Source organism: Stegodyphus dumicola, chromosome 7, assembly GCF_044657685.1.
Source record: "Stegodyphus dumicola isolate Sdum_Otavi_A_Nest chromosome 7, ASM4465768v1".
Taxonomy (NCBI): Eukaryota; Metazoa; Arthropoda; class Arachnida; order Araneae; family Eresidae; genus Stegodyphus; species Stegodyphus dumicola.
Genome location: NC_140774.1, coordinates 6,881,138 through 6,908,523, shown reverse-complemented (window position 1 = coordinate 6,908,523; position 27,386 = coordinate 6,881,138). Strand labels below are relative to the sequence as shown.

Sequence of the window (27,386 nt, the reverse complement as noted above, 5' to 3'; positions counted from 1 at the left end):
CTCCGTTTTTGATTAACTATTAAACTTACCGTATAAAAACACTATAAAAGCCAAAACGTCTCTGCTGTTAATGTGTTGTAAATTGTAAAGTGCCTAATAAAACATTTTTAATTTTTGGTCGATGGATTAATCAAAACAAAATGTTTTTTGTACGTTTACTTTTTTATCATCTCACTCGACTTATGGATCTGCACACAGTAGACTTTAGGCTGAAGCTCTTTCCGCTTCTCCATATGTTGTCCCACAGCACTATTTCTCTCAAGGACGAAATCACTTTTTTCCCTCAAAGTTCTCTCCCTCAAAGTATGCCCTGCGGTCCAAAAAACGTATGTAACCAATCAAATCCTGAAATTACTGACGTCCGGCTGACTCTGACCTCAGTCATTCTTAAAGAAGAACGATTCGAAAGACCGGGGTTTGAGGTCATCAAGAACACCGCTAAAATTATTCCAGATCGAAGGGAAGTATTGATGTCTTTGTTTTATCCGCTCTACTAAAAGTGTAAGTATGCATATTTTCACATTTTTCATCGTATTTTTAATAATGAAAGTTTGCTAAAATTGTTTTGTATATGTCTAAAATCTTCCAAATGCTATAATCATATTGATCTCAAACTTATCATAGCTGCCAACTCAAGTTTTCAACTCAGTCCCAGTTTTTCATCACATCTCAAGGTAAATTACCAAATCTCGAGATTTTAAAGTCTCGAAATTTAAATCTTTACTAAAGAAAATTTTTCCCAGCAAAAAAACGAAATTTATCAAAATAATGAAATTTTTAATTAGGCGAATTGTATTCGTCCACCTATAATGATTTTCATAATAATTTTTCTTGTTAAACTTTATTTCACAAAACTGTATTTTTTATTAATTTTATTGACATTAATAAATTTTTCTTATCGGATTTCGTTTAATCTGAGTTGTTTTAATCTGCTGTAGACATCAGTAGATTTTTATGTGAAGATTTAGGCAATGTTTAATTAGTTAATTTTCGTGTTTAATTTTGTTTACTTTAGTACCTGGCATATTACTAATTTTATCTAGTGTTATTATGTATGTTAATTATTAATTCCACATGCATCGTATATTTAAAAATACTTTGATAAATAAAAGCTTTGCTTCACTAGTAAAAATTTCCTCAGCATAAAAATGCGAGGAAATAAAAAAAATGAAATTAGTAAAGAGCATAAATTTTAGACTATCTAATAAAATGCTAATGCATCTTACATCAAAATTGAATTACAAGTACTATAGTAACCTGAACCATCATGCATCATAAACTGAATCAAAGCGAGTTTGGAATTTCTTTGAAATGGTATAACCTCTCAGAGTGAAAAACCTTTCATTTTTTCTAGAGCAAACCCGTCTTTAAAGAAAATCTCCCGTCTTTTAAGATTTTCCAAGGCTGGAAACTATGATCTGCATGCATACACGATTGTGTTTATGGCTTTAGAAATACAATTTTTATACTATTCAAATGTAGTACTGGTATTTTATGCACGTACTGTTTTCATTAAATTGTAAAGAAAAATTAAAACACTAAGAGAATTAGATATCTTATATTTACACAAGCAATGAAATAGACATTTTTTATTATTTAGAGTTAAAAACTGAAATTTTGGCTAGTTTTTTTTTAACTTTTTGATAACTATTTTAGAGCAGTTTAAGTTCTCCAGCTAAAGCGGCAATAAATAAATAAACAAATAAATAAGTAAAAATTTTAACTTTCAATAAATCACTGGAACTGCACTGGAGCGATGTAAATGAAATATCTTCATCTCACATTGGTCTAAGACATTACGTACCAAGCGAATTTAGTCGGAAACCTAGAATACTTTAAGAAATACAGAGGTGGAAGGCAACAAAGTTTCTTTATTTCTTTTATACACTAGGCCTGTTGTTATGAATTGAATTTTACCATCTGCTATGTACAACAACTTTCTTTTACTACATGTGGAAATTTTTATTTTAATAAAGCCTTCAGATATTGCTTTCTCTAATGATGTATTTGCAGAAAATGATTTAAGAGGTTTTGTTAAACACAGTATTCGATTATATATCGATTATATTCGAGTAATATATGCTAGTGCATATAGGGATTATTATGTTTGTTATCCATTATGTTTTTAATAAGGTGTACTAACAGAGTTTCCCTCACCTAGAAAATTTTAAACTGCCATGGAAAGTACAAAATATATTCAGAAAGTCAGGGAGGAATTTTCCCAGAATGTCAGGAAGTTTGAGTTTGTATAAGACAAGCTTTTTAATGTTGATAATTAACATACACATTACATATAAAGTAAGATTGCTTCCATTCAGTCTCAGAACATTTATGGATTTATTTCATTACATTCACAGAAAATGGCATTTAGCGTTGTACATTTGCTAATGACCGATGAAGTGGCTGTCGTCCAAGCAAATGAGTGTCAGATGATAAAAAGGGACATGTAACTGGCCTTCGTATAAAGAAAGAAGTCACATGGAAAGAGCAATTCTGGAACACAGAGAACCAGATACATCCTGAGAGAATTTTTATATTGTTATCCTGGGAGAATATTGTTAAGTATTCTACAAATGATTTTTACGTCTGTTTTCCCATATTAATTTAATTGGTAGGAAGTTTTTCGAGAGCATAAAATTGAAATAATATGTTTTCTGAATTGAAACATTGAAATTTTAAAAAAATGTTTTGATGTGTAGGAAAATGTATTAAGCATACTTCAATTTTTCTAAACAAATATTATTTATCCTTATTCTCTCTAATTAATTGTGCTTATATTATATCAGCTTATGTTTTAATAGTTTCGCTCCGAAATAAATCATATCTACATTCTTAATTACGGTTCATAGTAAGACTCTAATATTCAATATACTTTGCTAGTTTGTGAATTTTAATACAACCTCTTTAAAAACTTACCCATATATAAAATAATGAATGCTCAAAGGAAGACTGAACGAGAGATTTTAGCCTGCGGATCCATATAAATGTCAAATTCAATTCCATTGAGTGAAGTCATGAATCAGGCTCCAGAATGTTAACACAGTGTTTAAATTTAATTAAAAAACGCCTATCTATATATTTTATTTTCAAATCTGAATAAAAATATAATTTTCAATAATAAGATTTGAGTTTTCTATAAGAAATGTTAAAGTGACTAACGATTCTAAACAATAAATATGCTGTTGAGTTGAAAGATGAGACTGTATCTAATGAACAATGTATGAATTTTTGTAGCTAATTATGCTACAGTTGAATTTAAGTCCAAAAACGGCTTTAAAGACATTGAATTTTAGATTCAGGTTCAGACTTTGAAACACCAAAACAGAAGCGAAAGAGGCCATTAACATTCTGATACATGTATATATTAATATACATGTATCAGAATGTTAATTCTTCGGATGATAAATTAAATACAAAAAGAAATAAAACAGAATTACCTCCTACTAAATTAAATTATAGCTAAATAAAAAGAAATCCCTTTTAATTTTTCCTCATGCGGTAGTAAATTAAATTTTACTACACTTTCTTAAGCTTCTTTACTTAGTTATATTAATTACAGTAGTAGAAGATGTTTTTAATCATTTATTTCAGTTTTTATTTTTTTTATAATTAAATCGAAATTATATGTTTAATTCCATTATAATAATTTTGCTTGCTGATTATTTTTTCCTTTATCAAAGTTAAATTTTATTTTGAAATTTTGCATTTTAACAATTCCACATTATGAACGTTTGTCTATTATAAGATTTTTGAATTCTACAGTTTTCTTTTTCTTGGTGGCTTGTGCTTTATGTCACTGTACTTTTTCAAGTTCTTTTTATAAAAAGTTTGTACTTTAGTAGTACTTTTATAGTACATTTTATATAAAAAGTTTCTAACTTTCAAATTAACAAAATTTGCTCTTTTCAAAAAAGTGTTGACTTTTTCATATTTTTACATATTGGGTAACTAATTTTGAATCACGTGAAAAATTAACTAGGTATTTAGTCATTTACGTTTATTTTTCAAGAATGTTCATTTCAGAGACACTTAGCGCTATGTTTAATTCCTCAGCATTAACTTTGCTTATTAGCTATTTTTTCATGATCTAAATTCATTAATCTTTTTTTGAATTTCATAAGTTTACTAAGTCCATATTTTCAAAATTTGGCCAGCTTTGCCTAATCTGTGGTTTTGAATACCGCATGTGTCTTTTTTTTTTTTTTTTTTTTTTTTTTTTTTTTTTTTTTTCATGTACATTATGTCATTCCTATTTTCCAAGTTATTAATTTTTAAAAACTTTTTAATTTAAAATTAATAAATATGCTTTCACTTATTCTTCAAAATCTTCTAAAGAAGGCGCGTTAAAAAACACTTCAAAAGGCGAGTCTAGTCTATTTTGTCATTTATGTATTCGATTTTGAGTCACGTCGGAGTAAGTGATATCGTGATAAATACTGATTTCAGATACTTGCAGTTTTTATCATTATTTTAATTTACCTCATCGGTTGCTAAATGTATAACACTAGCGAAGACTGGGAGTTCGTCTTGGCTTCTATTCCAGAAGAACGGTTTTGTTGCGTAGTTGGTTTTTGTGGTTTTTCCATGAGTAGCAAGAATACGAGCCAGTTTTCCTTTGAAATTCCTCCATGAATTCATTCCCTCCCATAGGCAGATATCATTTGTACACTTCGTTATATTCGAGTATCCTTAAATAATCATTAAATAATTTTTAAACAGTTTTAAATTTTTTGAAAAATTTTAATTTTGAATTAAGGTTTTCGTCTTTTAATTCAAAGGACTCTTTGATTACTTGTACAATTCATCCAGATATAATTTGATTTCTCTGTTTATAATTCCATTTTCTTTCGGCTGCTCTTTGAAAAAGACCGAAGATATTTTTTAATTCTTTAAATTTCATGCGAACTTTGTTTTATTTATGTATTGATTTAATTTTGCTCCAATTTTGTTTTCCATGTTTTTGATTCATTCTTTTGATTTGTGACTTATTGTTACAGAGTTCATCATTTTAGGTTTATATTAACTCCATTTGTTTGAATTCACATGTCTCTCTGTATGTATATATATATGCAAGGAAGAGGAAAGTTCAAAAGCGATTGCTTAAAAGTACATTTGGAAATTAAAATTTTAAAATCAAAAAATACCCTCACTTCCAATATTTCACTTAACATGATCTTTGAGACTAAATCGCAATTTCAAAATACATAAAAATCATATTCTAACCATATTCTAATCATATTCAAAAAAATTTCAATGATTTTTTTCAAGGATTGTATATTTTTCTTCAAGTGAATTTAACTAAATTCAAATAGTGACATTACACAGCGTGTTAATTTTGTATTTCAATCTCGAAAATGATTGCTTTAAACGGCGACCATTTCGAGAGCATTTTGACATAACTGACGATATATGAAATTGAAGCGCAATTTGTTGGCGACGTTTGGTGCTAAAAACAATTCTTGACCAATAATCTTCTTACAAAATTAATTTTAGTAAGTGTTATAATTTGTTTGCTATTTCACTTTTAAACTTTGAAAAACCGTCAGTCATTTCTAGGATAACCCATATTGATTTTTTACTTTATATTTATTAATTATATACATATGTATAGATTTATATATATCCGTCGATCTGTTTTTTTATATGTGTTAACTTTTCACATATCACATCGATAAGATTAGTTTTTAGTGCATTCCCATGTTTTCCAACATTGATTCTAACAGTTTTATTTCGCATGTAGGCTGTTTTTTCACCTTTCCATGTTAATATTTTTTTAAAAATTACTTCCATGTTAATATTTTAAAAAATACTGCGTTGAACTATTTTATGGAGCCACAGCTCCTGGTAACTTTTTAGCAAGCTCACTAGAATATTTCTTCCTATTATTTCATATTTTTGCAGCATTTTGCGCAAAAACAATTTTAAGACCAAATAGGTCTTACGTCAAATTACTTGTTAGCTTTTCAATTTCAGTTTCAATATATATATATATATATTAATATATATGGCATTGCTTATTAAAAGTTTTTTGTGGTTAAAATTGATCAGATCTATTTTAGTAGAATCTAATGAGTAAGTATTATGTTGCGCTTCTTTTAGTTGTTCTTCATCACAGGTTTAAAATCATAAGCACTCATTAAATGAATCATGAAATAGCTTTAGCACTACTGTTATATTAATAGATGTAATTGTTGCCCCAAAATTTGGCTACTCGGCTTTCCTGAAGTCTATTGCTCTAAAAAAAGAAAAGTCTATAGTAAAATGCTTTATTCAATTTAAAACAAGGATGCCAAAATTCCTAAATACATATTTGTAGGAATGAATAGAATTACATATTAAACGTTTTTCTCACTTACACATTTCTCCATTTACGTTGACAAATTTTCATGACTAAATGCTACTTCACTTTTTGTTAAGATTATTTCACGTTTAATTAGATACCTGCGCAAATTTAATGCAAATAAAGCACATTTAACAACATATAATGACACAATTCTAACTAATCAATGCACTAATCTCTAATATTAAATTGAATTTACATTGTAATTTGATTTTAAATTAATTGTAAATCTCTCATATTAAATTAAATTTTAATTTGAATGAAACACTAGGATAAAAAGTTATTCTGAATACTGAAATGTATTCATATATGCAAAATGTAAATATCAAATAATATTTCAAATCAAATTCCTCAATTTTATATTTATACTTATTATATGTATAATAAATTTTAAAATATTTAGGGAGTCATTGTAAGATATTTTTGCTTGTGAGTCAAAGTTCTATTTAATTTCCTTAACATTCGTATTAAAATACATATATAGTGTGTATATACATACACACACACATATATATATATATATATATAATAATTTATTTCCTAAACAATATTGATTAATTGATTATACTATCTCCTAAGTTTAATTAAAGTTAAAATTATTTTAAAAGAGTATATATATATATGTAAAACGTTTATCTTTACATGCATATGCACATGTACTTCAATTTTTATCATAGTTGCACTGTATTCTCTTATTTTAATATAAGCATTTCAAGGTGACAGTATCCATGCTCCTTATTTTCGTTCGTAACATATATGTTGCCATTCCTTCAATGAAATAATTTTTTCTACTCCATGACTGTAACTCATATGAACCTTTAAGTGCGGTGCCGAAATAAAAGGAAAATAGGAAAAACGAATCTCCAGAATCGAAAATCTTTTGCAGCACATGTTACCCTTGTTCACTAGAGAAACTAAATGGAGAAATAGCTACTTGAAAGAAACACAATTCGACATTTTTTGTTTGTAATACTTCATAATTTTATGACCATTTCATTCTTTTCAAATATTTTAACTAGACCAGCATTTCATGATTTAAATAACCATTTTCGTTTCTTTTCTGGCAAGAAAACAAATTTCATTTTTTTATTGTTGATAATGCTATCTGAGAATGCCAAAAAATGAGGTATTTGTATTGCAAACCTCAAAATCTTTAACCAAAAATTATCTGTTAAAATATCCTTTTTCTTAATTCCATTATATTTTTAGTTCCCGTTTTCTAAATAACAGTTCAATTTGCACTTATCTAATTTTTGAAAAATTGAAATTTATCTAAAATTTTGATTTTTTTAAAATCAACTCTAACGGCGAAATCTCAAATTGAAGCATTATTCAATAGTACTATTTCAAGATAACATAATTTTACATTAAACCGACCACATAGGATGAAACAGCATCGCTTTTATTAAAGTTTGAGAAAATTTATTATTTCTTGATTATTTAGTTTAAAAAATATTTTTTTTTATTCTTTTAGGTGCTTTCAAAGAAAATCGGGCCACCAGAGAGATACCTTGCAATATTATTGAACATATTATAAAAGACTGGTTGAAAAGTGTTTCATTTAGAGAAAAGTATCATAAACAAAAAGGAAAATGTACAACAGAAGGAAGTTTGTAAACAATGGAATAAAAAATTTGTGTATTAGCTTGTACGAAAATACTGTAATTAAAGTTATTAATTGTTCAGTTTGTTTCCTAACTTTCATGAAGACTTGGATTGGTAGAGGATACTTAGCTTAAGCAAATATTGTATCTTATACATTGTATTACTGAATATGAAAATAATTAGTTCATTGAATTTGAATGTTTGATTCTAGAAGAGAAATTTATTACATGAATATGCAATATGGAAATTAATTTCATTAGATTTCCTTTAATACTTTTAATTTTGCTTTAAAATTTTATGAAATAATATAAAACTATCAGTTTATAGATTTTGGGAATTTAATGCATTCCTAGTAGCTGAATTAAATTAAAACCTTTTGCAATAAATGCTTCAAATTTTAAATTATGACAATAATTATATTTTAACTGAAAATTGCTTGTTAAGAACCTTATCCATTGACTGGACCATCCACTGAACTAATTTTATAAATCAAATTTATGGCAAAATAATGAATTTGTGAAAGATATATGTCATTTTATTTGTTAATTAACATTCAAAATACGCCTTCTAAATTTATAAAAAAAATTACATGGACAGAAGTAATTTTAACAGAGAACTGTTTAGTACAGTTAAATTGCTTGTAAACAGAACACAAGAAAAAATATTTATTTTTAAAATTTGCATACATTTAAATGCAAACTTTTAAATTTATTTTAATGACAAGAAATATCCAAGCATTCACTTTAAATTCCCATCATCCTGATGCTTTTAGTCTACTGCAATGACAAAAACTCTAGATAGCAGTAGTCTCATATAAAGTTTAAGTACAGTTATTAAACTGGCATATCAGAGCTTATTAGTGTTGAAAGAAAACAATTTGTTTTTAATTTACTGCAAAAAAGTACCGAGGATTATATTTAATAAGAAATAATTATTTCGTCCAGAATATAATACAGTCTCCCATTAAAATAGTTTGGTGTATATGATCACATGAATAAGGTTTCAGAATTTTGAAAATTGCAATGATTCTGGCCATATATTAAAAATCGTGATTTGCAGTCTGATTCCTTTTCCTTCCAGTGAGAACAATAACTTAATTTCTTGGTTAATTTATTAAACTTAAAATACATTTCTATTATTAGAACTGTAACAAATCTTGTTTTTATACGTAGTTAATAAGAATGGTGTGTAAAACTTCTATGGGAATATAAGGTCTAGATAATATTGCATTGGAGGAATTGCATGTAAATGTAGAGAAAAAGTGTAAAGTTTCATTAATAAATGGCATGTATGTAATAAACTAAGAGAATAGAAAAAAATAATAGAATTTGAATTTTGATGCACATATAAAGCATAACATATATTTGTAAATGTAACATTTCAGGCTCAACTCTTCAAACAGATAATGTCTTTTCCAGAAAATTGCAGTGTTCTCTTCCGTTAAAGAAATGTAAATTATTATATGAATTCACTATTTGGAAACTAAGTTTCGCATTAGACGCAAGTATTACAAACACAAATATTTCACTGTTGTGCTTCAGAGTCTGTACATATAAAATATGCTTTAGGGAGTAAATTATTCACTGTCACTTTAATAGCCTAAACTGTCACTTTAATAGCTAAGAAATCCCAGCGAACAGGCTAGTACAAATGAAGCTGCATATACTGCCTATTATGTTACGTTAATACGAGTGAATTTCATGAATTCCTTTAGACAGATAGCCCTCGAGTGTTTTGCCATAATCAAATAAATAAATAAACCAATAGCTAAGGAACGAAAACTGAATCCGATAATAAAATAAAACAATAAATATATACTCATGCACACATTCTCAGGTTGTTGGAAAACTTGAAATATTTTAATCGTGATTTCGAAACCTTCTTTCATTAATCTAATTTCAATGATGATATCTTTTCCAATCTTTTAAAAATCTGAAGAATGTCATAACATTTTGAAATTGTTTTGTCCAACGACTGGTTCAGATATTTTCAGAAATGCCATACTATGCAGAAGACCACTTACGTTTCACCCAGATTTGTGTAGAAACGTGACCGTACAAGTTATGCAAATGCTGCCATTTGCGAGCCAGTCAGACATTTGGCACGCTAGATATAAACATTTAAACAATGCGGGAAGCCTTTAGTTTCTTCGCAGCCACGGCTGTAATACCGGAGTTTTACTACTGTTACCAAGTGTGGTGACTGAAGCAGATAAGTTAATACCTTTAAATAGTCGTCGACTTAAGATCCGCTGGTAGACTTTTGTTTCCTTAGCTTGTTCATATACTATTTGTAATAATCAAGAACTGTTAGAACATTTATTTAATCTATTTGTATTTATAAAAAATCATATTTAAAAAATAAGACCTTTTTGCATGAGTATAGTTTTGTAATAAACACCTTTGTAAAGATTCTTACAAGTATTTCGATGCATGACCTGGAATACATGGAAATGTCTTTCAAATTCAAAGCAAGTCCCGAAATACATAATCCATTTCAATACAAGAAGATAGTAAAGAAATCGACGCTGATCATAATTTTAAGAATAAGAGAATCATAAATATTTCAAAAATTTTAAACTTCATAATGTATCAGATTTTATAGCAATAATAGCAACAGTAATAAAGGAACTTTTTAAACCCGTTTGAAAATAATATCCTTTTAGATATTAAATATTTAATATGGTCCTTCATTTTTTATTTACTTGTAGCTGAAAAAATATTACTTCAAATGCATGATTCTTCATTAGTAATCTTAGAAAAATATACCTTTTGAGCATAAAGTAAAGCATATCAGGTCAAATACTAGATTTGCAGATTCACGGTAGAATCATCTTGAGCACAATTTTTACTTTACATATAGGAGTGATTCATTCTTCGAAGATTTCATGCACCACATTTTTAAAAGTTTTTCTTGGTACCATTGGATATTCATACCATGACGAGTATGTTTGTCTTACATATGTCTGTCTGTATATTTGCAAGCCTTTTTCTCATCGGGCATGTATACCCTGTTGTAAGTATATTATACATAACGCAATTATGGAAAAATATAGAAATTATATCAAATATCAATTTTGGAAAGAGCTTCAGGCATTCGATGTAATGCATCGTTAACTATTACTGAATGCTTTTTGGTCTAGGTGTTTTCAAAAGCATGCCATTAGAAGCATTCATATTCATAAAAATAGTCTTAGATTAATATCTATTATGATTCTATATCATTGATCATGCCTGTAAATTTTTAAGACCAATTGGCGTCTGATTTTGTATCACAACAAGTCACAATATTCTTTGCAATGTAATCCCATTTTAGAATACCGTCTGACACTCTCCTATTCGCCACTTAATTAAAACTTCATCTTTCGAAATTTATCTGATAAAATAGTTCACATTTTATGTTCTTGTATACTTTACAAATTTCAGCACTGTCTAGGAATTTATAGCAAACCTTGTTACAATAAAATAGCGACAGTCTTTCGTAGCGGGAAGCATTTTACGTCATTTCATGTTTTCTCGAGAGAATTTCGAATCAAGTGCCCTAAGCAGTTTTAGATAATTCATAAAATTCTTGCGTAATTCTTTATCCCGCTGACAAATCGAACAAGAAGAGGTTCAACTCTTAATTCGGTTGTAAAACAGGTATTCACATAATTTTAGAAATATGGATACTTAGAAAAGTTTGTACGGTTTAATGGAACAAATACAAGCGTCGATTTCAGAATATGGGATCTTTGAAATGACAATGAAAATGTATAGTAATACTCTTTGTCAAAAAATTTAAATATTTTGTGGAAGATTAGAAATATCTAATTATTCAGCGTTTCTTTGGCAATGTTGATAAGACTACACTTATAAACAATGTAATAACATATTTTTCGTTGCTTGAACGGGCAATTATGTTTTCAGTGTTCCCTAATCTCCCCCCTTTTCCAGTAAATGCGCACGATAACAGTCTGTTTATGTCATGAGAATAAACATCCGGAGGCAAAACAACCAATAATTGGGCACATCTACTAAACGCCTGCCCACGAAAACATTTCCAATAAATTAGCATTATTATGACAAGATTTTGAAGAAAATGCTCAAGATTTTAATGGTTTAGAGTCCAATTTTACACTAGATTCATTTAGGAAAATTCATAGAAAATTCTAGAAATGAAGCTAATGCTAAAAATAACACTGTGATATATACTGAAGAGCCAACCTGCTCAATAATACGTTGCTCGCCTTTTGCCAGCAAAACAGCTGCAACTTGCCTTGGCATGTATTCCATAAGTTCTTGGTAAATACCTAGAGACAGGATGTACCAAATGTCTACGCAGCAGTCACGCAAAGTCGGGATATTCCGACATAGTGGTGTTTGAGCTTTGAGCTGCCGCTCCGTGACATCAGAAATGTGCTCTACCGGGTTCCGAGCCGGCGAGTTAGATGACCAGAGCATGAACTGAAATTCCTTTTTATGCTCCTTGAACCACTTCAACACAATTCGAGCCTTGTGACATGGGGTGTTGTCCTGCTGGAAGATTCCATTTCCAGTTCGGAGGACAGACGCCATGTAAGCCACGCAACTGATCCACAGTTATGTTCTGACAATGCCCAGCTTTCATGGTCTGTTCTACCGCAACTAAGGGTCCCAGATCCGCCCATAAGAACGTCCCAAATCACCATCATCCTGTGTTGGACCTGCTGTATAGAGAGGGAGCAACTGTGCGCCTAGAAAAAGGAGAACCCTGACACGACTATCGATGTGATGAATGCCAAATCATGAATCATCCGGCCAGGCAACTGTCTTTTATATATCTGTGCTCCAGGCTCGGTGTTTCTGGGCCTACTGTAGGCGAGTTGACAATGACGGTTTGTCCAGAGAGGCACACATGTGGGACGTCTGCTACGCACTCCCATATCCAACAATGTTCGCTGAATTGTGAGTTCCGAAACACTTGCACTTGGACCTGCATTGTATAGGCTGTCACTTGAGCCACTTCCTGGTGCCGATTTTGCTCAACCAAGCGGGACAGTCTCCGATGTCCCTTTTCTTTGATGACAAGTGGCATCCAACACCTTGGCGTCTACTGTTGGTTTCACAGTCATTTATCTACTTTGCATAAATCCTAACAACTACAGATCTTGAACAACCTACCAGTCGTGCAGTTTCGGAGAATTCAGAGTCGTGCAGTTATCTCCGAAACTTCACGACTGGTAGGTTGTTTCGGGTCAACGACTGGTAGGTTTTTGTATGCGCATAGGTAAATGTAATAAATAAAAGAAAATTGGTTGTTATTATGTAAACTCAAGTTTTATCTTTGGGTCATTTTCTCATATTTTTTTGAAGTTAAAAGTAATTTTTTTTAGTGGTAACATCAATATATTACAATTATTTGAATAAATCTCAGTGTGAAATTTTTAACATTTAGCCGTAAATATGTTTTGATTACAAAGTGTAACCAACAGAAATTTCTTACACATACCAACCTTTACATTTCAAACAAAAATTAAGTATAAAATTTTAAAAAATGTCATTATATTTATATGTGCTTTTATAGATATACAGAAAAAATGTTTTATGTATTTAAAAAAAATGTTTCATTCAGATTGTGTATTTGGCCGCGTGCAATTTGAGTTTCAGACCACAGAGTTTAATTATACATATACCCAGAGTACTTGAGTTTGGAGATTCGCAGCTTTTGTTGGGTGTTTTTCTGAAACATTTTCTTGCTGCTCGAGCTGAACTTATATTTAGATTAAGCAAGCCGCTTCTGCTCCGTGAATGCACAAAGCAAGCGAAGGATTAGTTAAGTGCGTGTTAATTTGTATTTCATTATCCATCTGATTTGAACATATATCCTGAAATACACATAAGTTTCAGAGTTATGTTCTGTCATATTTTCAGTTTTGAGTAACCATCAGGTTGATAACTTAATAGATGTGTTTTATCTTATACCTTTTTACTTCGAATTTATATTTCTGCAATTAGAAAACAGATCATTAAAAATAAAGACAGTTAAGACCATTATCAGGTCTGAAAGTTATCCATGATTGCTCGTCGAAAGAAACATTTTCGGGAATTTTTACTTTGAGGATAGCTGAAAGGTTTACTTACTCGAAAATAAGTTCCTTGTTCAAAACCCACGCGGACAGAGCTGTAAGTTAAACATTTTCATCCAAACTGCAAAATGTTTCACCTGAATAATGGGGACATCTTTTTCAACGAGACTGTTTCAACTAGGATCCCTCCCTATTACACGAATGGCAAGAGAAAGACTCCTTTTTCGGGAAACTCTCTTCTACCGTCCTACATCTGTTGATGTAATAGCATATATGTCGTCTAACTGTCTTTAGGCTCTAGTAAGTTCGGCACATTAAAGCACTATTGCAGAACTATAAATCATTGCTTAGCATAGGCCACCGCAGTATTAATGCATAAGTGAAATTTACAGAAATAATCATAAAGCAGTGAAGACATTAATTTAGGTTATTTAAATATGGTGCAGCACATGAGGATTCTCTGCTTGAGGGGAGGTTCGCCATCGTGGAGGATTTACTAATGGAAATTGATTCATATTCACGTTAAATGCAGAGAAAATCCCCAAAAGTTTTTATGCAGTCACTCCTTTCGAAGGTTCGAAACGTCTCGAACTATTGGCATTTAGCAGTATTATGCATTAGTACGAAGCTATGGAGAACTAACAATCTTCATGTTTCCCTTGTTAGGGGGGAGAGTCATTTGGGTTTTGTTTCTGAAAAAGGAGATGTGAAAAATATGCAATACCCTTGCCGGGATTCGAACCTGGATTTCCCGAGTACGCGCCGAGTTTGCTACTTTGCACCACGAAGGCATGCGGAAAGGAGGGAGAAAATACCTTATATACTCTCCTTTTGAAAGTGCAACTGAGGATGATGGGATGCAGTCCCAAATACCGAGTGGTGGCGAGTTATCGTCCACCACCTTTTTAGTTCGGCCGCCATTGAAAAGTCATTATGTTTTTGAAGCAGGGGATGTGCAGTAACCTCAACGGACTGGAACCTGGGAATATCGAATACGCACCGATTCTGCTACCGTTACACCCTAAGGCGTGCTCGAAGGATTGAGAAAATACCTTATACCTATATTGTGTTTTGACAAGAAAAGGTAAATTTGACATCTGTGAAATTTTCATGCAACAGCGGTACAGCAGTACAGTCGGTTTCAAAATACAAATTGATTAAGAATAAAAAATTATGCAAAGGTTTTCTTGTAGTATACTTTCAATCATCACATGTATTTCTAAGTAGAGTTTCCTTTGAAGTTTCGTATTCTTACGATAGGTTAAATTGGGTTTACAAAATTGTTTCTGCCACATATCGTGATAAAACGGATAATCTGTTATGCTTGATAAAAATTCACTACTTAAATCACGAACTGCCTAATTATAGGCCTTTTACTGTCCCAAAATACATACATCTTGACTGCTTTGAAACAGGAAGGAAGGGCTGATTTTAGGCTGCTGCCAATCAAATTTAAGAAACATGAACAGACACCATCCGATTTATCAAGGGGCTTATCATGGCAAGCACCTTCTCGATTACTTAGAAATGTAAACTACATTGCGCTGAGTGACAAGACGGCACGTAGCAAAAATAAAGCATCGATTTTGTGAAAAAGAAAACTCTAGAGTGCTTCTCCGTTAATTATATTATCGATTACTTCATTTTTCTGTGCATTTTACCGCTCTCGGAGGAACAGTGTTTTAACTGTGGGGATCATCATGGGTGTTATACCGGCAATTTTTTATATACAGGGAGTTAATCGTACCTGCACATTCTTAAGCTTTTCAAAATAACCCTGGAAAAATATTTTTTATATTGAAAACACAGAGTATTTCTGGTGACAGAAACACAGAGTATTCTATAATGCTTTATATAAGGAGCATAAGGTTTGTAAAGTGATAGAAAATTAGTGACAGGATGAAAATTGATGAGTATTGACAACCCCATTTTTATCACGTATTGTCATATCGATTTTCTCCTTGCTAATGACATATAGGTTACGTCCAATACTGGTCATAACAATGATTTATAGGTTTTCGGAAGCCCAGCTATTAATCTTAATATTTAATACAGAGTGAGATACATGAGATTCAAAGCACGATTTAATTACTTTTAGCTGTTGCACTTATAAATGTTACAAAACATTTTCATGAATAAAAAAGCAACTAACAGAGTATTACAGTCTTCTTTCGGGGAAGGAATCAAGTGGCTTAAAATTTTAAAAAAAAATAGTAATTTCTAAAAAAAATTTTAAAATATTTATCTAGGCGAGCAAATATTAAAACTCGCAAATCAAAAAGCTTTGATTATTTGTATTTAGATTATGTAGCAATGTTTGCTTTAAGTTCGTTGCCGATACATTCAAAATTTCCATCTAAATTTGAAACTGCGCGAAATAATTACTTGGGTGAACGAAATTAACCTCTTCGTCGTCCGTAACGCGTCCAGAGCGTTCAAGTGAAACTTTCGCAGGGCGACCGTAACGCGCTACAAGCGTTCTTCTACATTTTAAAACTTTTAAGCGTTTAAAGCGCTTTCTAAATGTTTACTTGTTTGAGATTTTTATTTTTTTTGTTCTAGTACCTCCTAGAGGGCAGTACTAATCAGGAATTCTATTTCTAATTGAATTCGCCCCGGGTTTTATGAATATTCGCGCCATTTTACATAAGATACAAAACAGTGAGAGATGGCTTCAACGTCTACTCAGCAGAAAAAGAGAAAAAATGAGCTTGTGAATTGGAAAGACTAAAAGGATATTCGTTTGATGAGTATAGTCCATAATAACTCGATGATTAATGTTGGAACATGGAAAAGAACTGTAAAAAAACAATAATTGTAAAAGATTACAACAACAAAATGGGAGGAGTGGACCGCCTGGAATAGATGTTATCAAATTATCCTGCTGTTAGAAATAAGCAGAGATATTATTTTTCCATTACGCTTTATTTCCTTATAATTTTACTTAATATTCATTGACATTCATCCACTACGAAAGTTATGTATGCAAAGTTATGATGTACAGAGAAAACAACATTACACGCTACGATAAACAGACGGCCGCTGGGGAGAAATTTTCGCGGACAGGAGAGGACGGCGAAAGGGTTAAATATCTGTGCTTCACCGATATAGTACGTACGTAACTTAATTTAGTATTTGTTACTACAAAATGCTTTAACTGTAATGTATTGCTGTACTGAATATGCATAAAGAATGTATGTCTTGAAATATTCAAGATCTCATATTGTATACTAAAATTCATATTTTTATCTCACATGTGTATTTTTATTGAAATACTGTTCATGATATGTGATATACGGGCTACCACCTTATTTGACGCTTTGGCGTAACGCCCTATTTTTTTTTCAGCCCAAAGGGGTAATTTGCCCTGAAGGACAATTAAATTAGTTTTGGCATTTTGCGTTGAAAACTTTAAAAGGCTGTATCAGTTTTCAAATTGTTGCCACCATATGTTATAGCTTATATTTTAAGAAATTAAATAATGAAGAATCTGCATAAATGTATGTCTGTTTCTCGCATTGTGATAAGACAACGATACCTAGAGCCATCAAAATTTGAATAACGTAATTTTCCATTTGTTTTATTATCGATTTCATATTCGGCAACACTTAAACCAATTCTTGATTAAAAAACTAAACGATTTCAAAGCAAGCAATGGCATCACTGTACAAAAACAAAACATTTTTATCTCCAGCGTGCGAGACTTTGTATCGGAAATTCTTAAGATATGCTCATTTAAAAATTAATTTGCGATATTGCTGTTTAACTGAATTTTATAGTTTAGGTACTTAGAACATGATATTTAGTAAATAAAGGTAACACACAAAACGTTAAAAAAATGCCCCTTTGGACGTAATTTAAAATCTAAAACTTTCAGACTTTTTTTAGACACCGTCGTTTTAGATATTTAATACAGCACGTGTGCGTATACTTAATTCCTGTACACAAAATGATAAACGAAGGCAGTTTTTAATTAACTGTAATAAACTAAACGAATGGGTTGCACTTACTGCAGACACAGTTAATATAATAAAGCATTTTAGAACAAACTATACATTCAGAAAAAATAATTAGATTGCTATTTAATATTTAAGTAAGTATTATCATACATAATTTTACATATTTTGTAATCGCAAAATAAAAATAAATAAATAAATAATCAACAAAATAAGCTCTGCAGGGTCCCAAAATTAATTAATAGCATATCTTACTAGCAGCAAGACGAATTAGCAAATTATAAGAATGTAATCAAAAATGCACATTAAGTGCCTAAGGATTTAATTAGATGTTAGTTAATTTACCGTTACATTTAACCTTCATTTGCTCCACTTGCTTGCTCGTGCTGTAATATTCTGAATTAAGTTTAGTCAATGATTTCGAAGGAGTGTTTCCTAATCCTTTACAAGTATCGGATATTTAAGTGATCCTTACAAATGCTTCGTTAATGATTAATTACTACTGTGTAAAATTCTTGTAGGGGTATCGGAATTCAAAGAATTGGATGGTAGGGTATACAAATTATTTTAAACCAGTGTTATTTTATTTAGTCCTTTAAAAAATATTGTTCCATACAACTGAAATAAATTCCTCCGGTGATGTATATGCTAATTGGTGCAATGCTCCTGCAATGCTTTTTTCTAAAGTTTAATTCTTATTGCATAACTCATTAACACAGAGTCATATTTGCTTAGCAATATGTTGAACTTAAAACTATCCGTTATTTAATTATCCTAGTTTTCGTGAATCCCTTTAATTGAAAGTATTGTTAGAAAAGAATAAAATCCTAGGTGTGAGTCTTCGAAACAGAAATCCAAGACATTTTACTTCATATTTGCATTTATTTGATTAGTTTTATCAATATTAGAATAAGAATTAATTATTTTAACAAAGCTTGGCAAGTAATAAACGAATTACTGCGATAAATGGGAAACCCATCATCTGGAATAATAGATTTTAGTGTCTTATAAAACATTTAGCTCTGACCAAATAGCATAAATTAAGCTCTTCTTTTGAAAAATAATATGCAACAAAGACTGTTTGCCTTGAGCTTAGAAATACATTAATTATCTGAGCTGTTAATTTCACATTTGCATATAACCTAAATGTTGTTGTCTAATTCAGTATGACCTGCCATTTCTTCTTGATGAACAATGATACTACTAAAATGGCAAATGGGTGTGCTGTAGATGCAGACAACTGCTAAGTCAAAGCGATTCTTTTCCCTCCTTTCCTTCCCCAACGTAAAATCAGGGATGAATTTTTTCCCTACCAGCAAGGAAACGAGAGTGTTCGTTGTTTAGTACTGACTTTCTCGCAATTTATTATTACGTTTTCATCAAAGCAAAAGCGAGTGTTCTACTTCGAAGTTCACATGTAGTTTAAAATATTGTAGTATATGTTTATTATATGTAAATTAACAATGCTTTTACCCGAAACATTGTGTACAGTCAAGGCTTTTGTATTAATTACAAACGTTTATCTATTTTGGTAAGTTTACTGCTCATTTTTCCGCAGAGTTATATTATAGAATAAAACAATAAAATAACTGATCCACCTTCATTTACCTTTCATTTAATATTACTTATTAATTAATTAATAAGTCAGAGTATTTCATCGAACTTGCCGCCGAAAAAAAAATTCTACAGAACATTTTGCTCCTGACGAAGAGGGACGTGTACCTGTTCGCTCTCGAAATCGATACAGCCTTGGTTAAAATCTACGCCACACTCAAGATTGTTGCTTTGCTGAACTGTATGTTTTGCTTTATGGTTTCTCTTGCCGTAGATGAGTTGAAGATAACATACAAAGATCATTCACTTTGAATTTAAAAGCTTCGAATGAACGTTTTTTTCCCTGATATTGATGAACTTTTGAACTATTCATTTAAATTTATTGCAAAATCTCAAAATGTACACACAACTTGAAAAGATGGATTTATTTTCTACTTTTGACTCCCCATTCTCAATCCTATGGAATTCATACCGTAGCGAATTTCAAGCTTTATCTTATTCGATTCAATAAATAATTGGAACTTAATAGTTTTCCTCGAAAATACAATATATTGCCTGGGTTGTTTGCATTCTAGTTGCCAATTTGCGTAGCTTCTTCACATCGATTTTCCTTTTTAGCTACCTAAATCAGAATCTCCGAACTAGTATCATTGTTATTCATTATTATTAGATTTATTTTCTCGCTACGAAAACATTTTAGTATCGACGGTTTGAATTTTTGTTTCTTATGTGCCCACATGTTGAGCTAATCTTCATATATATATTATATATATATTTAAACAAATTTAAATTTAAATTTTAACAAACACGTATAAAAGTAAAAAAGCAAATTTAAAGCCTAAAAAAAGAAAAAAAGCCAAAATAATTTAAAAAAATTTTTTTTTAAATTGTGCAAACATATAAAAGATTTAATTCTCGAACTAATCTACAATATCATTTAAATTCAGAAGCACAAGCAAATCAAGTGCAAAACCAATCCATGAAAATAAATTCACTAATTCAGCAAACCAAAAAGTTTTTTTAAAAATGCATAAGTGAATGACCGTTGAGTAGGCAGGAGACAGACTTATCAAGGGGAAGTTGCCTCCAAACCTAACTCTCCAATCATTCAATTCGTGTTTCGTCATTCATGCAGGCAAGAGTAAAAGTCAAAACCAAAAGTAAAAAGAAATACCAATAAAGTGGTACCCATAGAAATTAACATTTAAAAATTAAATTTAAGAATAAAGTTCTAAAAGGAAAATACTAATGAAGTCTTTTGAGAAACAAGCAAGTAAAGTCAAGTATTAAATTAAACTTTTTTAAAAATTAAATTTTTAAAAAAATTTATTTTTTATTAAAAAAATCTAGAAACCAATGTATTTTAGAAACCCTTGTCTACAGAAACAAGGAAATATACGTTATATATATATAGAAATATATATATATACTCGTATATGTAAATCAGATGTATAACGTTCTTTACATGGACCCTAAGAGTATTAAAAATAATAAATTCTTACGTGCTCTTAATAAAAGCAAATATATTTATTTTACAACAGCTGTAATGAGCCTGTATTGGCAACTCAAATTATTATCTTATCGTTTAAGAATATTTATAAAATAAGTCTTAAGCATAACAAAGAGAGGCAAAAAAATCGGTGCATTATTGTATACGAGTTCCAACTGCCGAACTCAGATCTTGGAATTGCGGAATTCGCACAATCATTACCAGATTTGTCTGACGCAAGTTCGTTCCGACATTATCCTTTATTCAGATCCATTCTTTTTTAGTGACTGAATCTTTTAAATCCCAATGAAATAATTTTTTAAAATTTATTTGCTAAGGCACACTCAGAAAAACTGCATGTTGTTCAATCCATTTGCAAGAAAACGTTCAATTGATTAAAAAGTTAAAAAATTACTTTCAGATCTCAAATCCGGCGCAAATGTTGCTGGAATACTTGATAATAAAATAAGAGAATTTACAGCATATTTAGCGAATTTTAAGTTCCAGAAAAGTGTTTTTTAAGCAATAAAAAGTAATTTGAAATGATTAATGAAATTTTTAAAGGTGGGTAACTGTAAAAAGCTTTGGCTAAGAGTACAGTTTTATATTAGAGAATTTATCTAAAAAAACCTGATGTGTACACCCCATGAATTTCTTGTATTGAAATATTAAATTGGAATATTAAATTATACGCACTTTTTCTTGCATTTCATTTAAACTTACTGGATTGAATTAAATCTACTTCGCCGACAGCGCATAAACCACAATAGAATAAATGCATTCTTTAAAGTTCACTCTATTTGTTTACCATAGCGAAACTCTGGCTCTAGGTTCACTTAACAGTATTATATTTCGTTCCTATTCAAACTTTATGACTTACTTTTTTTCTGGTCATTAATTACTAAAGAGTTTTCGACAGTAGATCGCATTAAAGTGCACTAGGCAAAGATATTTTCAAATAAATGGTACTAGGGAATTACCAACACCCGTGGGCGAAGAAAATTCAGGTTAGGTGCAGTGAGTTGTATGGTAAATGGAGATGGTGAGTGCAATATAGCTAGTAAGAGTGTAGGATAAGCAGTAGTGAGACACCATGAAAATGGCGCGAACACAGTTTGAAGCTGTGAATGGCATAAGAGTTCAAAGCCCTTCTGAAGTATGCATTTATATTGTATTTATATTATAACATATTATAAAAATATATTAAATAGAAAAGAAATAGAAAATATGTATTTATATTATAACTCAGAATGCTCAGAATTTGTTAAATATAGCGACACTCTGGCGCTAGATTCACATAACAGTATTAATAATTATATAACAGTTAACTTATATAATAATTATATAACGTAAACTAAGTTAACTGTTATATAATCCAATAATTATATAACAGTTAACTTCTATATTTCGTTCATATTATAACTCAGAATGCGCAAAATTTATATCATTTAAAGAATAGAATTATCTAATAGTTGCCACATATTCTAATCAAATACTATAATAAAGCTGGAATGATGTATAAAAGAAATTAAGCAAACAAAACAAAAAAGAAACAGCTTTTCACAGACGATTGAGTATTTCTCATTTAATTAATTCAGATCTCACTTCGCGAGAAGGCAAAAATACATAAAAACTCAAAATATCTATATTAAAAATTACGAAGTAAATCTCAAACGCTTATTTCCTCGAAAAAATTCCAGAAAGAATTAAGCATGATTTAATTGGCAATAATAAATGAATGCGTTATATTTGTTGTTGCGAAGCTAAGTTTCTCTAGATTGGCAACAAATCCACTAGTCTCCTGTTTCAAATGTAAACATCAATGGCCGCCATTAAAAAAAGGCTGAGCGGCAATTAAACAACTTTAAAATTGCTGATAATTCTAAAATTATTGCACATAGATTTACTAAAGGCATAAAATCCTTAACCGGAAGATTAAAAACAACATAATTCAATCATTTTTAAAGCAAAAATGTGCAATTTACAAACATATAAGAGTAAAGAAACTAAGATCACTGAGCCGGGTAACAGAGTGGATATATATATAAATATATTTATATACGTTTGATGCGGCCGATCGCAACGAAAATACGAGGTGCACATATACATGTGATAGCAGTCCTATATACAAAATTTCAACGTTTTGAGGCTACTCGTTTTTGAGTTATGCGAGATACGTACTCACGTACGTACATACGTTCGTACAGACGCCACGAAAAATTCTCTTCAGAATTCATTTTAAAGCAGTTTCATAATTTTTTTGAAGGAAAAGAGTATTTTATTCTGTCTTTATGTACAGATATCAGGCAAAAACATCGTTAAATTGCATTCGATAGCGGTCAAAATGAATATTTTCGTTGAAATATGCTGCCTGAAACTTTTCGCGATTACAATACTTCCTTTTTACTTCGTACAAGAAAATAAAAAACTATCTAAAAATAATTTTATATTAAAAAGTGATAATTAAACAATTAAACAATGCCGCTGATTAATTACGTACAGGTTAATTCGTCATCAGGGGCTGGTTTTAACTGAATTTAATCCATCAACTAATATTTGGCTTCTCAAAACTCTTTTCCCTAATTAATAAGAAGTAACTAGTATTCATTCAACTATTTACACTTTAGAAAATTATTCCACTTCTACGTTTTAAGAAGACTTAAAATCGAATGAAGAATGGTGAAAAACGCTATTTAGTGGGAAAAAGAAGCTCCGTTGATTTTGTCAAATACACAATGGAAAAATTGAGAACTTATTAAAACATACTATCAAGTTCAAAACAAATAAATATATCGCGGGTGAGTTTCAGGGATTTATGGATAAGATGCTATTGTTGCTTGACAGTATAATTCAAAAATGATATTAGAACTTGTTGGAAATAGCTCAAAAAAGGATTAAGCTGCAAATATCTCGCCAATACATAGCTGTCGTTGGTTTCGCCGAGATTTCATTCAAGTTCTCTTAACTTCTCGCTGGAATATATGCACCACTTTTTACTCTGCCAATGAACTAGGTGCTCTATACTACAGTAAGATATAAGGTTCCTTTCATCAGTTAAGGCTGTTACACATTTTTCGTTTTCATTCAATTTTATATTTCATACTGACGTGTAAAAGTCATTGATCAACAGGCAATACAGCAAAGTTTGGTACTATAGTAAAATGTTCTGTTAGTTTCAGACAAATTGTATCAGCATATACAGTGTCTCAAAAAAGTGATGGGACACTTGTGCTTTACAAAAAGAAACTCTAATAAAATAAATTAAAAACACATGTAAAAATTTTTTGTGGGTGTGTTTCATACTTAAATTTAGTAACAATTATTACATAACATACATTTTTCAAAATATTAAAATATTAATTTAATAAAAATACAATTGTTTAGAACGGAGCAAAAAATGGCACACTACGTACTATGCAACAAAAATCGTCTGAAGTAAGCAATAAAAATATCTTTTGGGGTATTTATTTTTACTCAAAAGCAATTGGCAATAAATTATAAAATCGTCTGCAGTATTTCTCTCCAGTTTGTTTTGGAATTTTTGTGTTTTTTAGCTCTGTGCAGCTATGAATGCTAAATGAAAAGAAACTTTGCCTGAAATTCGAAAATTAGTTATTAATTTCCATATTGAACGTGCAAAATCTATTAGAGAAACAGCTGAAACAGTTAACTTGAGTTCTTCAACAGTTTTCAATATCATTAAACGATATAAAAAGAATCATATGATCCAGGATAAAAGAAGACCTGGCCGACCATCAAAACTATCCAATGGAATAAAGCCAATTATCGTTCGAAATATTAAAAAAAAAATCCAAGAATGAGTGCTCCTAAAATTGCTGCTGATTTACAAGCATTGTATGGAGTAATTGTTAATCCTGAGACTATTAGAAAAGTAATTCGATCTGCTGGATATCACAGTAGAGCAGCCAGGAAAAAATTCTTCGTAAGTGAAAAGAATAGAAAACTCAAGACTGGCTTTCGCAAAATCCAACATAAATAAGAATTCTGATTACTGGAATGAAGTTATATTTGCTGATGAGAGTAAATTTAATATATTTGGTTCTGACGGTAGAATCTTGGTGTAGAGAAAACCCAGGGAAGAATTTCGCAAACAGAACTTGGTGCCAACAGTAAAACATGGTGGAGGAGGAGTTATGGTATGGGGGTGTATGTCGTCCGCTGGAGTTGGTAATCTTGTTTTTATTGACAATATAATGGATCAGTACAAGTATATTGATATTTTAAATCAAACTTTGAAATCTTCAGCACGAAAATTGAACCTTCATAACAATTTTAAATTCTACCAGGACAATGACCCTAAGCACACTGCATTAAACGTTAGACTCTGGCTGCTGTATAACTGTCCTGAAATAATAAAAACACCACCACAATCTCCAGACTTAAATCCCATAGAGGATATTTGGCAAGAATTGAAATCAAGAATTCGCAAACACACCATTTCTTCAAAACAACAATTAAAATCGGTGCTTCAAGAAGAATGGGGTAAAATCACTCCAGAAATCACAAAAAATTAGTGGAATCCATCCCAAGAAGATTAAATCATGTTTTAAAAGGAAAAGGAAATCCAACAAAATATTAAAACCTTTTAAAAGGTAAAATTTTTGGATAAATATTTGATGAAAAAGTAAGTGTCCCATCACTTATGTGTGCCATTTTTTGCTCCGTTCTAAACAATTCAATTTTTATTAAATTAATATTTTAATATTTTGAGAAAATGTATGTTATGTAATAATTGTTACTAAATTTAAGTATGAAACACACCCACAAAAAATTTTTACTGTTTTTTAAATTTATTTTACTACAGTTTCCTTTTGTAAAGCACAAGTGTCCCATCACTTTTTTGAGACACTGTAAGTGCATGAATCAATGTCTTGTATTACATTCTTTTACAAAGACCCCACTGTCAATCACGGTTATAATACTATGAATCTGCTCGATATTCTTTAGTCCCACCTGAAGCTGTATAGAATACAAAGCACGAAAGAGTTTTCTTGAGGTAGGTTGAAAACATAATTAGAAGAAATTCGCCCAATATATAGAATGTGACCACTTATGTGCCACTCGCATTCGATGTGCAAAGTATATATTTGCATGCATAGGTGCCACGTGTGATAAGTCACAATAACAAAACTGAGCGAGAAATATATGTGCTATTTTGCTTGCCAATTCCTCTTTAGCTTGTCATCAACTCCAAACATTTTTTGAGAACACCGTGACGAAAATTTGTATCCCTTCCTCCGCCAACATTCCTTTCTAGTGTTGGCAGATTGAAATGACAAGACAGGAGTGTTGTGCCTATGCATGGTTGGATTAAAATAACAATAATAAATAATAAATTTGCTTTAATCGTCGTGCACTTAAGTCAGGTAATTTTTCTATTCCTAACAGCGTATGTAGTAGAGTTTCGTAGAGTATTATAACGCTACTAATATTTCTGCCAATATAATATTTATGTTACTATAAATGTCTGAAAGGGCACTGAACTTCGAAACGAATGTACATGATATTTATAATAAAAATTCTATCATTCATATAAGAGATTATTAACTCTTACGGTGTTTCTCAAGAAGTATTAAAACTTTGAGCAGTTCAGTTACCAAAATGTCAAATTTTCACAGTTTAAACCCAAGAATTTAAAATATTAGCTTCCAAAAAGGAAAAGTTTTCAAAGGTGAGGAACGAAAGATCAACATATGATTTACGTCTCATTTAAAGCAAACATGAGCAATATATATGGATATATCCAAGTGAAAAGTATTACGCAACATATATTTGCACACGGGGCTGGATTTTTATTGCGTAGAAGAGCTTTAGATCGACTGGGTTCGAAGTTTGTAAACAAAGCAACTTTTCCTTCTTCATAAAATTGGAAGAAGCTCGGTTTCTCCGTTATTTTGTTTGACTTTTGGATGAGGTAAATAAAGTTCACCACCCTCGCGAATATTGAAGGAAATCGTGAATACGTGTTCAGGCTGCTGAATGGCGTTCGTGTCAGACTGAAGGAATTGCTGAATTGAGTTTTCGTGGTTTGAGCTAAATATTGAGCACTTTTGTCGAATTTTTGATGAGCTATATTTTTTTATATCGATTTTAAAATGTGGCATTTTTATAAGTAAATATGCATAATAGATACAAATGTGTTTAATTTTGAAAAATGCAAGTTAATTACATAAAGCTAATGTGAGGCGTTTTCTATCGTTAAAATCCAAATTAACATAAATTGCTTTAAACAATTATCTGAAACTTCGATAAGTAATGGATTTTTCTTTCGTTGTGTAACAGAATTGTATCTATAATACATATCATTATGCGGTAAGCCAATGTTTTGCAATACTTAGAGTAGCAATAAGCTTTCTCTATAGTAGTTATATCGTA

General features: G+C 30.6%; 1 long non-coding RNA gene across 1 annotated transcript; it reads left to right on the top strand.

Moving 5' to 3' along the window:
* Window positions 1-395: 395 nt before the first annotated feature.
* Window positions 396-8,025, top strand: LOC118196547 (uncharacterized). Its single transcript, XR_004759437.2, has 3 exons — window positions 396-501; window positions 2,358-2,557; window positions 7,815-8,025. It is a non-coding gene; the product is annotated as an uncharacterized LOC118196547 (long non-coding RNA).
* Window positions 8,026-27,386: the final 19,361 nt, after the last annotated feature.